Below are 16,122 nucleotides of genomic sequence, written 5' to 3'. Positions count from 1 at the left end.
ATAAAAAAGGAGGAGAATGTGGAAATTCAGTTTGCAGGTAATATACTCCAAGCAATAACATCTGTTTTTAATGATGATAATTACTATGATGACAACTACTACGATGACAACTAGTATGATAACAACTACAACGATGACAACTACTATGATGACAACTATGATAAGTTAAGCATGAACGATTAAGTAGTTGAAGATGCAAATCCAATTATTATGGTTTGATGAACTTAGCTATCCAATGAGGGAAAATTAAATAGAAATAATGTAAAGCCTCATATAAAGAGATCTCAAGCAGTTTCAACGTAAAGAGTATAATATGGAAAAAGGCTTATTCTCCTAATTTAGTAAGTGAGTGAACATATGTAAAGCACAAGGAATTTATCGTAAAAGCACAAGGCTAAAAAACACACACACACACACATACACACACTCTCTCTCTCTCTCTCTCTCACACACACACACACAAACCTTTTTAAAAATGATTTTCCAAAAGAAAATACTTTGAAAAACGCCTGGAAGTTGAATCAGATGAGTTGGGAGCAGTCAAAATAGCCATGGGCAAAATTTTGACTTTTCTATTCGGTTAGAGCGTATGCCCAATTGATTAGAAATGCACATACTTAAGGCCCAAGCTATTTAAAATGCGCCTTGATTATGTACAATGGCTAAATATATTAACCTTCCATTTTGAGAACTTACAAATTTATATTTGCACTATCTAATCGATTATTAATATGTTTTATCGATTAGATAAAGGAAAAATGCATTTATTGCAAATTCCTTTTTGAGCAAACCTCAAGCCTATAAATAGATGCTACTTTTTTCATTCCAAACCATCCAGAATTGTGTTTTGACACTTTCATCTCGCACACTCTCTCTGAAGTTTTATTTAGATTTCTCTCACTAAATATTTTAGCCAAATGCCTTTGTGAGAAAAGTTCCTTTGTGAGCGAGGATATATCTGTAATTCTGGAAAGGGTATAATTGTAAAACTCTCCAAGACAATCTTTTGTATACACCTTGGTTTAATACTGTCTATTTAGGGGATTTATTTGGATTATAAGATCATCCTATAAAAAGCTTATATTGGGTGATCATGTGATCAGTCCTAGGTTTGAATGATGTTTAGCCAGTGTTAAAATCTTCATAGATTCTTGGCAACCTGATTAAAACCAATATAGGTTGAAGAATATCCCAGTATTAAAAGTTTCACAGGTTCGAGATAAGCCCGTTAAAATCTCACGGGTTTTTGGTTAGCCCAGTTAAAACCAAGTTATGGAGCTCATATTTTTTGGAACTTGAAGAATAACCCCTCCAAGGTCCATGTTCGTGGAAAGAAGGCTAACTACTTTAATCCACCATTGGGAAGGAAGATTGACCTCTTCCCTCTTAAAAATGTATTGAAGAAAAGACGCAAATGCACACATCCATCGTCTTGTAATATTTTGTTGAAGATCAACCATTATTTTCTTGTATAATGGAGTTCGTGATTCTTTCCTACTAAAAGATCTCAACTATTATTGGAAACTCTCAAGATCAAGACTTGGGGAGAGGAGTAGGTCCTTTTGATTTTATTAAACCTCTATAATTCTTGGTGTTCCTATTTTCCATTAACTTTTATTTTCTGCAATTTATTTTCCATATTTAATTTTTATGCTGCTTAGTTTTTCGAAATGATTTTAAACTCTGATTTTACTTCCCAAAAGTTTTCAAAACCTATTTTTTCCAAACCACACAATTTATCCCACTCTTGTGTGTGAAGTTTCAAGTCCAAAACTTTATTCTTCTAACTACTAAGACTTGATGTAGCTTCTTGGTATACACCATCATCAAGGTTTACTAAACATGAGTTCATCAAAGGCTTCATCGAACGTCTTTGACCTTAGGTGTTTTCATCATTGAATTTTGATTAATATCTTGATCTCACAAAGAACATTTAAAAAGTTATTCCATGAAGACTTCTCATAATATTATTTGACATAATGTGTCATCATCAATACCATTGTGAATATCTCATGGTTGTAAATATTTGTATCTACAAACACATATATCAAAACCATCAACAAGTTTGCATCCTAAAAAAGCAACATATAAGATACAACCCCAAAAAAGTAGGTCAAAACTCTCAAACACTTTTTTCCTCATACAAAGAGCAGGGTTCACATGTTTGTTAGAAAAAGAACATGAGTAAGCATGGTAAGAATAAAAATAAAGTTATTAGAGATTTCTAGATAGTCTACACCATCGAATTTGAAATCATGGTAAGATCACACATAACCCTAGCCAATGACCTCTAAGGAAGAAAACAAATAAAAAGTGAGGTAATCAAACTCATTCACTTTGAAAAAATTTAACACCAAAACAATAAAACCTACATAAAAAACTATATCATCCTCTAAAATTGCATTATTTAAAAATAAAATAATCCTTTCCAAACCCTTACTTAGTGATTGATCATTTAGCAACCACAACTTGCTTTCAAAGTGGCAACTAAATAAAAATGAAAGGTAACAATTAAATGCAAAACAAAGCAAAACCTTGGCAAGGTGTCGTGCATGATTTGCTTTATAAGCCTAATTTTTCTTGAGTGTAGTCCCATCTGATCGTTGAGATTATGACTCTGTCCTTGGCCATGCCTCAACTTGAACTAGCAATAGAACATGCCCCATGTGCTACTATTTATTAAGAATGGGAAACTTTCCTTATAAACCGTTGCAATTTACACATTAAAGGATTAGTCGTAAAGAAAAGAACAAGCATAACGGGTATACTTGTCAATCACATTTGGATTTTTGACACATGTTCTTTTTATTTGACTGAGTTTTCACACATGTTTTGTGTGCTTATAATCTTCATTCTTTTTTGGCAAAAGAAAAAGGAGTTTTGTGTTTTTAATCTTTTAACCATTGGGAAAAAGTGGATTGTATTAGAATATTTGGCTTAAGTATTTTAATTTGCTTTGCCATTTAAGTTGTTTTGTGAGATTTATATGCCTTTTCAAGAGATTCAACTAAATCTAGTGGCTTTGTGACATTTAGTGGCTTTGGGTTTCTATCACCTCATATGTGAGGTTAAAGTAAATCATGATATTTTGATAATATGAGCAAGGTTATAAAGATACATGTCATACACTAGATATTAATTTTTCTATTTAAAGTTTTTTTTTATTTTATTATTCTATAAAAAATAATTTTTATTGAGACATGTCTTACACTATATATTATTTTTTTGGCTGAAATTTGAATTTTCATTTTTCTCCTTTCTTGTTAGAGTCGTAGTCATTCCCCTAAACTCAAATCCCCGTTAAACACAAATGATATTTTAAGATTGATAATGTCTAAACACAATACATTGTTTTGGATTATGTGATATTACACTTGTTGTTGAGGTATTATTGGGATTGATATTAGGGTTAAATACGTTTTTAGTCCTTATAAATATGCGACCCTGCATTTTTAGTCCCTATAAAATTTTTCTTCAATGAATGGTCCTTATAAAATTATTATGCACCTAGTTTCAGTCCCTACTGTCAAACCAATGTGTATTTTAGAATGATTATTTTGCAGACATGTTCATAATGTTTTAAAAAGTTCCTTGAAAAAAAAGAAACTCAAAATTTAATTTCTAAGTTGAGATATTCATTACTTTTATCATTATTTTTTAAAATTTGAAAAATTCATATTTAATTCTTTTTGTTTTAAAAAATTCTAAAACTTGGTAAATAAATATTTTACAGTATTCTAAACATATATAATGTAATATCCCACATTAATCTAAGCACGATTATGGAATAATAAGAAGACTTAGTGGTTTAATTATACATTAAGGAATTGGCTAAGTGGTAATTAGAATGCATATAGACTCATTCTATATTGATCTAAGAGGGACTATTAAGAAGTAAGTGGATTAGTGAGAATCCAACTAAATGGCAAACTAGTAATTTTGGCATAGTTAGAGGGCATTTTGGACAATAGACATCTTGCATGAGTCATAAGGAGTTGTTTGGATGGAGGGATGTATATCTTGGTTAGAGAATCATTTCTTTTGGAGAATAAAGAGATTAGAACCAAGAAGAACTCATAACTCATTTTCCATTTTCGTATTCCATGGCAGCCTCCACTAAAACAGGTATATCTCTCAACTCGTAACTCCGATTGAGCTGATTCCGGTCCCATTGGAAAGCTAACGAATTTCTCTTCGATTTGCACCTATGGTTCGCGTTCATAGCTTATGTTTTGAAGGAGAAAAGTGAGCTTGAAGTTGGGACATGCATGCTGATTGTGTGTTAAGGTGTGGCTGCGGATTTGATGATGAAGAATATGAATTTTGGGCAAGAAGAGATTACCATAGCAGCAAGAACATGATCTTAACCTCCATTAAATCCAAGGTGAGTCCTTAGTTAGAGACTTGGGGGAATTTGCATGCTAGTATTAGAATTGGGGTTTGAGTGATAATCCATAATTGCATGTGATCAACTTGTTAATTGATAATGTTATGGTATGTTGTATTGCTTTAACCCTTTGCATGCTGATGATTCTGTATATATGCATGTTATAAATTCGTTGGGGATCAATTATGATACTTGGAATCACTTAAAAGCCATTAGGACTGGTTTAGAACCCTTAGAAATGCAGAAAATTGATTCTGCTTCAGGGTAATCGGTTACTGGCATTTGGGTAACCGATTACTCTGTGTAAATTTGCGTTTCTGGGCATTTTTCATGCCAGTAATCGGTTACTGGCATCTGGGTAATCGGATACCCTGGGCAAAAGTGCAAAAATCAGCAAACTTTAGAAAGTCGTAACTTTCGGCTCGGGTATCGGAATTGCGCAAACTTTATATCGTCGGAAAGCTAGCGACGTGTACTTTCTAATTAAATAGGTCCCCAAACCAGAATTATTGATTTAATAATAGTGGAGCCCTACTTAATGAATCAATGAATTAGCATGGGAACTTATGTCTTTACCAATTGATTAATAATTTTTATGTTAAGCATGACATAGTTTGTTTATTGCTTATTATGATTGTGATACCCATATTTGAAAACGTTATGCCATTATGTTTTATACATGATAATCTATGGACTCCATCGTTTTGGTTAAACGATTGGATTGATTGCATTGTTTGTGACCTTGACTTTATGTCATATTTTTGTATGCTTGAATCGAAGTGGCCGGCAGGCTAGATTGGGACGCGCTCTGACCGTGTAGTCTATGAGCCCTCCCGGACCGTGTAGTCCAATGGAATAACCCGTTCATGTGTATTGTTCGATATGGTGTGCATCTGAGCTACCGTTGCAGTGTGCTCGTGAGTTTCCGTACGGGGTTTTACTCACTTGGCGTTAACACACTTGCGTGCTCGGTATGGTGGGGTTATGCGGCTATGTAGGCTAATGCATAATGTGGTAACTCACCTCTAGTAAAGTCACGTAGACTAATACTAGGCTTTCGCCCGATGGGCTCAGGCGTCAAGGTGGCGGTTTGTACTCGGCGTAACTCACTAGCGTGAAGGAGGTTAACGGGATAATGACGCCAATTAGGCCAGGTCATGGTACGGCCATTTAGGCTTGTGGACTCGTTTAACCGTCCTGCAGTGTGCTTGTACAAGTCCCTTGACAAATAGGCAGGAGGTTACTCATCGAGGATGCATTTATTCCATAATCCTAGCCGGGGTTGTTTACACTTCTGGATTCCCCATACATGGGTATGGGTTTGCATACTTGTTTGCTATACTACGTGTATTTGTGTGAGACAAGTCCAATGGTGGACGAGTCACCTGTTTTCTCCGTACTTGTACCGGATGTGAGGTTGAACCCCGGATCAATGGTGGATTCGGTTTTGTTGATGCATGTACCCTGTAGAACTGAGTGGACCCATAGGATAGGAGGACTCACTGAGATTTAGTAATCTCACCCCAATCAACTTATATTTTTTTTTCAGGTACAGTTTAGTAGCGTTTAGTCAGTAGCAGGTTTGGACTGAAGACTTGGAAGTGGTGATGGCTCGGAGACCTCGTCAGATCTCATTTTCCGCTGTGCAGATCCATTGAAGATACATGTGTTGTAATTCTTATTAGGATATCATGTTGTATTTTATATGGATCTCTCTATATCTATAGCTTTTGTATGTACTCAATATCAATTTTAACGTTTCATGCATAATATACTAGTCAGTTATGTATGGGGTGTTACAGTTGGTATCAGAGCAGGTCGATTCTCGGCCGAGCCATGAGACATCACTAGCAATTCCTTTTCCTCCTCTCAAGTGTGCGTTGCTAGCCTGATTTTACTGATATCTCATTCAGTTGTTGAACTTGATCAACTCATCGACTGAGTGTGAGACAGTAGGATTACGGCAGAGCCGCCACGAGGACTCGTAAACCTGTAAGTGTTGTGAACCTAAGTTGTTGGAGTAAGATGAGTAATGAATTGTTGGACGTTTTAAGCGGATAATATTGGAGTTGTCAGACTTAAGAGGAAAGCGTTTGACGCGGAGTAGTGATACCCGAACTGTCAAGATGTGGATGGAGACAACTAGAACCCCCAGGATTTTGACTGAACAAAGTGAAACCTTCTCTAAGTCTTGGTAGTAGCAAGGGAAATCCAAATAGGATTGAGTAGGAGCCTTGTAAGGGAGATTCTCCGAAGGTGTTGAGCTGTGAATTAGTAGGATTCAGTACTGATGATGTTGCCGGTGTTAAAGTGTGACAGGTGAGCTGATAGGACAAAATGGCCTCTGGAAATGCGGACAGAAGAGTTAGACCTTTCTGATTACGCTGGTACGGACATTAATTGGATGGGTGAAGTATTAGATCTTGATTTAACTTGAAGTACCCTAAGCGAGAGTAGTTACCTAGTAAATGTTGGTGGAAGGTACGAATGTGGTAACTTACGATTGGACGAGGTTTGAATACCTGATCGATAGAAGAGGATATGTATTTCTGTTCTTATCATTTTATATTTAAGTCCTAGAACTACGCTAGATGGAATATGAAATGATGTAGAAGCGTGAAATGCAGTGACCTAAGTTCTTGTTAGTTGTTGTTCGTTTGACCCCGAGTGAAGCCATAGAACTACGCTTGGCGTTGGGCGTTCAGGCGAGTAGTAACTAAGAACTATCTGGAACGTCAGCAGGATGATCGCAGTTGCGTCGGATGTTAGGAACTATAGTATTCCTATCTGAACTGAATTATCCTTGGAATCTCATGCATGCGTGGGACGAGTGGGTACGCGCACTGCATGATGATCCGAAGTTGAACTTCAAATCTTCGTGCTTAGCGTTTTGGATTTCCGAGTAAGTAAACCTTGGTGTGTAGCACTCTCAGGTTTTAGCATCCTGAGGAGTGTGATTCGAAGGACTTGAGGAACGATGAGCCTATTGGAAGCCTGTTCAGACACTTGTCGGTTGTGATAATAGGATACTTGTGTGGGTCATTATACGCCACTGAGGTAGTTTACCTGGATACATGGCCTCGGAGTTAGACCACCATGTTGGTACTACCAGACGGGTATGATGCCACAATATCGCTATCGTGCACAAATGCGTGAGTCATCCTTATTCCGACATGTGTGGGACAAAGGTGATCTGAAGCTCAAGGTGGAATTCTGATTTGGCACTCGTGAGACACAGATCCAGACTCTCATAAGGTATGTGGGATAAGGATCCATACATCGCACTCGATAGTAGAGGAATAACTAGACAGGCGATGATGTGATGGATCAAGACCCAATATTATACTTATGGAGACTCTGAGTGATCGTGATCGCGTGAGTTAGTATCCGATTGTACCTTGGGGATGTCCTCGTTTTGTGAAGTGTTAAGTTGGAAATCTTGCATGAGTGTCTAGAGTGAGACTCATGCGCGGTCATGATATCCTGGTCAGCATAGTGAGTGGATATCATGTACCATTGGCGACCAGTGATGGAATATGCAAGTTATATCTTGGATCGGCTCGATGTGTGATGTGTCTGGTAAGGTATTGCTAGATACCCTGAGTGGAGAAGTGTTAATCTTGGTAAAGCATGGACATTTTGGTTTGAGAACTGCTAAGGAGTTTATAAGAGAGATGTTCGAAGTGCAAAGTGCAAAGTGCAATTTCTTGCATTGTGGCTACACTCAGACCGTTGGAAGCACTGCAATGAAGGATGCAGCCGCTGAGGAAGTCAGTTCAGTGTCTGATTCAGAGGTGGAACATACGTTAGATGATTGTGTGAATGGAGTGTGGCTATGGGAGGATCGTTATATCAGTAGGTCACACGAGTTATCAGAGGTGATACTACACTAAGAGAATGAAGGTGTATGGCTGGGGTAGAAGTTGTGTAAAACTGTTAGAGTTATCATGAACTGCAGTATGTCGTGAAGGATTCGATATACCGGTTGAACAACAAAGATTTGTTGGAATGAAAAACATAGCAGATGTACACTGTGGAAATCAGTGACAAGGACGAACCTCTAAGTCAGTGAGTGTTTGGGTTTCAATGTCCTGAGGATGAAACGTGTACCTAAGTTGTGGTAGATGAACTATATGGAATGGCAGAGTAAGTAGAAGCTTGATTTAGAAGAGTACGCAACTTCAAAGAGTAGTAGTCGATGATGGATGTATATAGAGTTCTGACACATGTTGTAATTGGACGACTATAGATAAGGAAATTATTGTGTATTAATGGAAACCAAGTGAATTATGGATATAACGTGACTCAGAGGATTTCAAGGTGTGTGTGGCTTGTTGGAATCAGAGTAGCGCAACGGATCAAGGGAGAATCAGATAAGTCTGAGGTAGGAACGAACGGACTATTTGTAGGATTCTATGTTGGGATGAAAGTATGTTCCTAAGGGAAATTGTTGAAGCAGCGTTTCGTTCATTCCGGTCACTTGAGGATTCACCATAAACTCGAGAGGTGTTATCTATGGACCAGCTTAGGAATACTTTTGTGGATGGCATGCAGTACGACGTTCGTAGGTCATCAGTTTAGCTTGCGAGTCACAAGGGTTGGACTGAGTATCAGACTGTCGAAATGCTGAAGGCTAGAGAGGACATTCAGTTGGCGCAAGTTCTTTGTAGTTATGCCTTGTGTACTATGATTGTACGTGAAGACGGGTACAATGGTTACAGGTCAGTTGTTGAATTTCGCGTCTTATCAGTAGAATCTTGTTCGAAGTTGTCGAATGTCAAGGCGATAGTTGCAAGACGATTACACCTTCGCGGTTTACGGTGACAGTTGTATAAGTAAAGATAAATTTGGAACAATCATCCTAAGACTTTAGGAACCAGAGGTTAAGACCGAGGAATTTGGAGATCACCTAATGGCATTGTATGGACTCGAATGGAGAATAATTTGAAGTGCTATCGTAGAAGTGACGTGGTGGCAATAATTCTCAAACAAGAAGTAATTCAAGGAGCTGAGTGGATCAGTAATGTTTGTTGAACGAGGGTGAACACACCAGAGAATGAAATGAAGGACATCCGACATGGGTGGATTATTAGAGTTTTTGAAGTTCTGGAAATCTAGTGCCGAGCAGTGAAGGTCAAGGACTCTGGAAGGATCTTTCCCTAGGTATGTCAAGACGAAGTACCTGAACAGACGTGTTGCTTGACAGTTAAGGTTCTGATCATGAATAATGGGAATACCAGTTTGGCAGATTGTGTTTCTTCGTAACGAATGACCATCAGACAGAGTGGTGAGATTATCTTAAGAGGAATGTGAGTAACATTCTTCCCCTTGGTTGGATAGATGTGAAGAGTTAGTTTTTCGCGATGATTGAAAGGAATTCGAGGACGAATTCAATTTAAGGGGGGGAGAATGTAATATCCCACATTAATCTAAGCACGATTATGGAATAATAAGAAGACTTAGTGGTTTAATTATACATTAAGGAATTGGCTAAGTGGTAATTAGAATGCATATAGACTCATTCTATATTGATCTAAGAGGGACTATTAAGAAGTAAGTGGATTAGTGAGAATCCAACTAAATGGCAAACTAGTAATTTTGGCATAGTTAGAGGGCATTTTGGACAATAGACATCTTGCATGAGTCATAAGGAGTTGTTTGGATGGAGGGATGTATATCTTGGTTAGAGAATCATTTCTTTTGGAGAATAAAGAGATTAGAACCAAGAAGAACTCATAACTCATTTTCCATTTTCGTATTCCATGGCAGCCTCCACTAAAACAGGTATATCTCTCAACTCGTAACTCCGATTGAGCTGATTCCGGTCCCATTGGAAAGCTAACGAATTTCTCTTCGATTTGCACCTATGGTTCGCGTTCATAGCTTATGTTTTGAAGGAGAAAAGTGAGCTTGAAGTTGGGACATGCATGCTGATTGTGTGTTAAGGTGTGGCTGCGGATTTGATGATGAAGAATATGAATTTTGGGCAAGAAGAGATTACCATAGCAGCAAGAACATGATCTTAACCTCCATTAAATCCAAGGTGAGTCCTTAGTTAGAGACTTGGGGGAATTTGCATGCTAGTATTAGAATTGGGGTTTGAGTGATAATCCATAATTGCATGTGATCAACTTGTTAATTGATAATGTTATGGTATGTTGTATTGCTTTAACCCTTTGCATGCTGATGATTCTGTATATATGCATGTTATAAATTCGTTGGGGATCAATTATGATACTTGGAATCACTTAAAAGCCATTAGGACTGGTTTAGAACCCTTAGAAATGCAGAAAATTGATTCTGCTTCAGGGTAATCGGTTACTGGCATTTGGGTAACCGATTACTCTGTGTAAATTTGCGTTTCTGGGCATTTTTCATGCCAGTAATCGGTTACTGGCATCTGGGTAATCGGATACCCTGGGCAAAAGTGCAAAAATCAGCAAACTTTAGAAAGTCGTAACTTTCGGCTCGGGTATCGGAATTGCGCAAACTTTATATCGTCGGAAAGCTAGCGACGTGTACTTTCTAATTAAATAGGTCCCCAAACCAGAATTATTGATTTAATAATAGTGGAGCCCTACTTAATGAATCAATGAATTAGCATGGGAACTTATGTCTTTACCAATTGATTAATAATTTTTATGTTAAGCATGACATAGTTTGTTTATTGCTTATTATGATTGTGATACCCATATTTGAAAACGTTATGCCATTATGTTTTATACATGATAATCTATGGACTCCATCGTTTTGGTTAAACGATTGGATTGATTGCATTGTTTGTGACCTTGACTTTATGTCATATTTTTGTATGCTTGAATCGAAGTGGCCGGCAGGCTAGATTGGGACGCGCTCTGACCGTGTAGTCTATGAGCCCTCCCGGACCGTGTAGTCCAATGGAATAACCCGTTCATGTGTATTGTTCGATATGGTGTGCATCTGAGCTACCGTTGCAGTGTGCTCGTGAGTTTCCGTACGGGGTTTTACTCACTTGGCGTTAACACACTTGCGTGCTCGGTATGGTGGGGTTATGCGGCTATGTAGGCTAATGCATAATGTGGTAACTCACCTCTAGTAAAGTCACGTAGACTAATACTAGGCTTTCGCCCGATGGGCTCAGGCGTCAAGGTGGCGGTTTGTACTCGGCGTAACTCACTAGCGTGAAGGAGGTTAACGGGATAATGACGCCAATTAGGCCAGGTCATGGTACGGCCATTTAGGCTTGTGGACTCGTTTAACCGTCCTGCAGTGTGCTTGTACAAGTCCCTTGACAAATAGGCAGGAGGTTACTCATCGAGGATGCATTTATTCCATAATCCTAGCCGGGGTTGTTTACACTTCTGGATTCCCCATACATGGGTATGGGTTTGCATACTTGTTTGCTATACTACGTGTATTTGTGTGAGACAAGTCCAATGGTGGACGAGTCACCTGTTTTCTCCGTACTTGTACCGGATGTGAGGTTGAACCCCGGATCAATGGTGGATTCGGTTTTGTTGATGCATGTACCCTGTAGAACTGAGTGGACCCATAGGATAGGAGGACTCACTGAGATTTAGTAATCTCACCCCAATCAACTTATATTTTTTTTTCAGGTACAGTTTAGTAGCGTTTAGTCAGTAGCAGGTTTGGACTGAAGACTTGGAAGTGGTGATGGCTCGGAGACCTCGTCAGATCTCATTTTCCGCTGTGCAGATCCATTGAAGATACATGTGTTGTAATTCTTATTAGGATATCATGTTGTATTTTATATGGATCTCTCTATATCTATAGCTTTTGTATGTACTCAATATCAATTTTAACGTTTCATGCATAATATACTAGTCAGTTATGTATGGGGTGTTACATATAAAAACAATTTATTCAAAAATTTAAAAATTAAAGGGTAATTAAACAGTTTTTAAAATTTTAAAAAATAGCAGGGACTGAAATTGCATGCATAAAAATTTTAGAAGGACCATTCATTGAAGAAAAATTTTATAGGGACTAAAAATGCAGGGTCGCATATTTATAGGGACTAAATACATATTTAACCCTTGATATTATTAATATAATATCAAATATAATATAATTTAATAATATCAAATATAATTGAAGTTGTGTAAGTCCAAACTCAATTAGAGTTGTATATAAATAGTAATAGTCTGGATCATTATTTGTACAATTCAATTCAATAATATAATCTTTATTTCCTTATTCTCTCTTTATTCTCCCCTCACTAAAAGTGCCTCACACACTAACAAATTGGTATCCAGAGCTCCCGGTTATTGTTCTTGAGAACTTCACGTCAAAGATCGTGTTTCTATGGAACGTGAATCAGTCACTGCAAAGATGAATGGTACTAATGGAATTCCGAATTCGCGTCCAATGCTTGACGGGAAAAATTGGATCCGATAGAGAAAATAAATGCGAACCTTGTTTGACTTTCATGAAACCCTAGAAGTGGTTACCGACAGAGTTTCTGCGCTGGCTGCAAATGCATCAGACGCACATAATACAATCCACAATGAAACCAAGAAGAAGGATTATAAGGTTGTGTATGCGGTTGATACTGCTATTTTCATCAGAATCTCTCATGCTGAATCGGCGAAAGAGGCATGTGATATTCTTGTCAAATATTATGAAGGAGGTGAGAAATTCAAGGTTGTCAAGTTGCAGACCTTGCGTTGACAATATGAATTGTTGTCAATGGAAGAAGACGAAAAGGTTGCAGAATATGTGTCTAAGGTGCAGAAACTCGCCCATCTCATGAAGGGTTGTGGTTAAACCATAACTGATAAGATTATAGTTGAGAAGGTAATGTGTATGTTGACCTCTCACTTAGATCACGTTATCGTAGCTATTCAAGAATCCAATCAACATGAAACCCTAAAATTAGAAGATTTGGTTGGTTCGTTGGAAGTGCATGAGATTAGGAATGTCGAAAGGAAATGAGTTCACGATTACATACAAGCTTTGTAGGCTCAGTCATGGAAAAATAATGGTAGTTCCAACAAATTTAAAGGCAGAGTCAATAAGACTCAGGTAAATAAGCCTTGGTCGAACCCTCATAAGCAGCAGGTCAAAGATAGAACTTCTGAATCCTCGAAAAGAGGAGGAGGAAACTATAAAAAAGACAAAGAAGATAAGAAAGGTGTGCAATACTATCACTGTGATAAGTGGAGTCACTTGTCTAAACATTGTTCGTACAGGAAAGACAATGGATTGAAAAAATGCTAGGACGAATGAGCGAACCTTGCACGCCAAGATTTAGATGATTCTGAAGATATGGTGGTTATGACTGCAGTTGCGGATAACCATGTCGAATCCAAGATCTGGTTCCTCTATTCAAGCTGCTCAAATCACATGACTGGTCAAAATGTGTGGTTGGCAGATTTCAACGAATCAAAGAAGAGCAAGGTAAAACTTACTAATAATAGTTCGTTGCAAGTAGAAGGTACTGGCAACATAGTTTTTCAAATGAGTAATGGAGGGAAAGTTATGATCAAAGATGTGCTCTACGTACCTGGTATGAAGTGCAACCTGCTAAGTGTTGGACAACTGGTCGAAATTTTTTTCTCAGTTGTCATGAAAGATGAAGTTTTAAAATTGTTCGACACCCAAAACAATTTAGTCTTGAAATCTCCTATGTCAAAGAACAGGACGTTTAAGACCATGATCAGTTCGACTAAATTACAATGTCTAAAAATTATTGTCGACCACAAGGATAGTTGGTTGTGGCATTTGAGGTTTGGACATTTGAACTTTTGACCACTTAATCAACTGATTACTCGAGATATGGTTACTGGTATTCCAAGTCTTGAGATGCTTAACAAATTTTGTGAAGGTTGTTTAGTCGGAAAGCAATCAATAAATTCTTTTGCTTGGACTATGCCAATGAGATCATTCTGCATACTTGAAGTGGTGCACTCAGATGTATGTGGTCCATTTGAAGAACATACCATTGGTGGAAAAATATATTTTGTTTCGTTTGTCGATGAGTTTAGTCGAAAGGTGTGGATCTATGTGATCATGAGAAAGGACAAAGTATTTGAAATCTTTAAGAGATTCAAGATACTTGTCGAAAACCAGAGTGAAAATAATATCAAAGTTCTGCGAACAAACGGAGGTTGTAACACCCTTCTAAATACCGCGACAATTATATAAAAATTTCAGAGTAAACATGAAAACAAGGGTGCCACAACTCAATAAAACAATTTATTATAACTCACTTGTCACGCTTCACTTAGGAACGAATCATCAATTTAACAAAATCATATTTCTACACAGCGGAACATTAATCAACGGATAAGCATAACATCATCTTTGCAATATCTCACAAAATTAATCCGATAACAACATATAGAGTATCATCATAAACTCTAAACTAGCGTTCCCCCAGTGTTACAATATCAGAGCATGACACCTGACGCTATACTAACACACTGACTTATGAGCTAATCCTCACCAAGTCGAAAGCCGCTATCCTCAATCTGAAATAACAACATGTAAGGGTGAGTCTCATCGCAATTAACAAATATTATTGCATCATAAATAATAACACATCATAGTTATATCATTCACCCAATCGTATTATATTCAGACAATTCAACAAACACGCAACCAACGCATCATCAATTCATAACACTGAAACACATTCAATCATGTTATGAAATCACGCATATGAATGAACTGACACTATGCATGTGGTACCAAACATCATCAATGGGAATAACCCACCGACCGATCCAACATCATCAAGATACGTCCCTACCAGCACAAATTCCACACAATGAGAATTATGCCCTTCATTGAATCCACAACATCATCTGAATTCAGCCCTCAACACATGATTATGAATGAATGCAAACATATATGAAACATACGTATACCATCGTCAAGTCTATGAGTAACATCATCCAATACTCAAACCATCATCATCATCATCAAAGTATATTTATATACATTAGCATCATTCAAATACAATAAATCATCATCTTCATTAAGAACATACATGTATCAGCATCAATCCTCATCATCATCATTCATAAGGAGCATACATGTATTCACATCATCCAAACAAAACAATCATCATTATACAATTCTCAACAATCATCACATCACATAATCATGTTTTCAACACATCTTATATTGTCACATTTCATCACATATGTAAACAATACATCATCCATCAAACTAACAAAATATTCACATCTTACTCATATCCTCGCATAGAGTATTTTATAAACTTCACCATCCAATTAAACAAATCATCATACGACTCATATTTTAAACATAGCATGTATTAACACATCTCATCACATATATGTACAATACATCCTTCAACAAGCAATTAAATCATAGTTTAAAATAATTAAGTTATACCTCATTTCATCATCTAAACAGATAGATTATTTCATAAGGTGCGTCACACTCGAAACGACACTAAAAATAGGTTTACGGTTTGAAACTCATGCATCTTTAAAAAATTTCTAAAACAGCTATCACTAACAGCACGCGGCGCAAACAAGGTTCGGGGTGCGAACTGAGCGAATCAAATTTCCTTGACCTTTCTGCCAAGCAGTTCGCGGCGCCCACCCTTGGACGCGGCGCGAACTGGCATTTTCACAAAACCCCCAATCGCAGAAAACATCATACGAGTTTTATCCCAATTCCACCAAACCCTGACCAAAATGATTCCAATCGACAAGATTTTACATACAGCCACACAACCCATATTATAACACACGTTTAGC

At 37.4% G+C, this 16,122-nt stretch overlaps 1 long non-coding RNA gene across 1 annotated transcript; it reads left to right on the top strand.

The window, feature by feature from the left end:
* The first annotated feature begins 3,791 nt into the window (after positions 1 to 3,791).
* On the top strand, positions 3,792 to 12,222 carry LOC131608818 (uncharacterized). The gene is made up of 2 exons (XR_009285854.1): positions 3,792 to 4,125; positions 4,225 to 12,222. It is a non-coding gene; the product is annotated as an uncharacterized LOC131608818 (long non-coding RNA).
* Positions 12,223 to 16,122: the final 3,900 nt, after the last annotated feature.

The sequence above is a fragment of the Vicia villosa genome, linkage group LG6, assembly GCF_029867415.1.
Source record: "Vicia villosa cultivar HV-30 ecotype Madison, WI linkage group LG6, Vvil1.0, whole genome shotgun sequence".
Taxonomy (NCBI): domain Eukaryota; kingdom Viridiplantae; phylum Streptophyta; class Magnoliopsida; order Fabales; family Fabaceae; genus Vicia; species Vicia villosa.
This window is presented reverse-complemented; position numbering and strand designations above follow the sequence as displayed.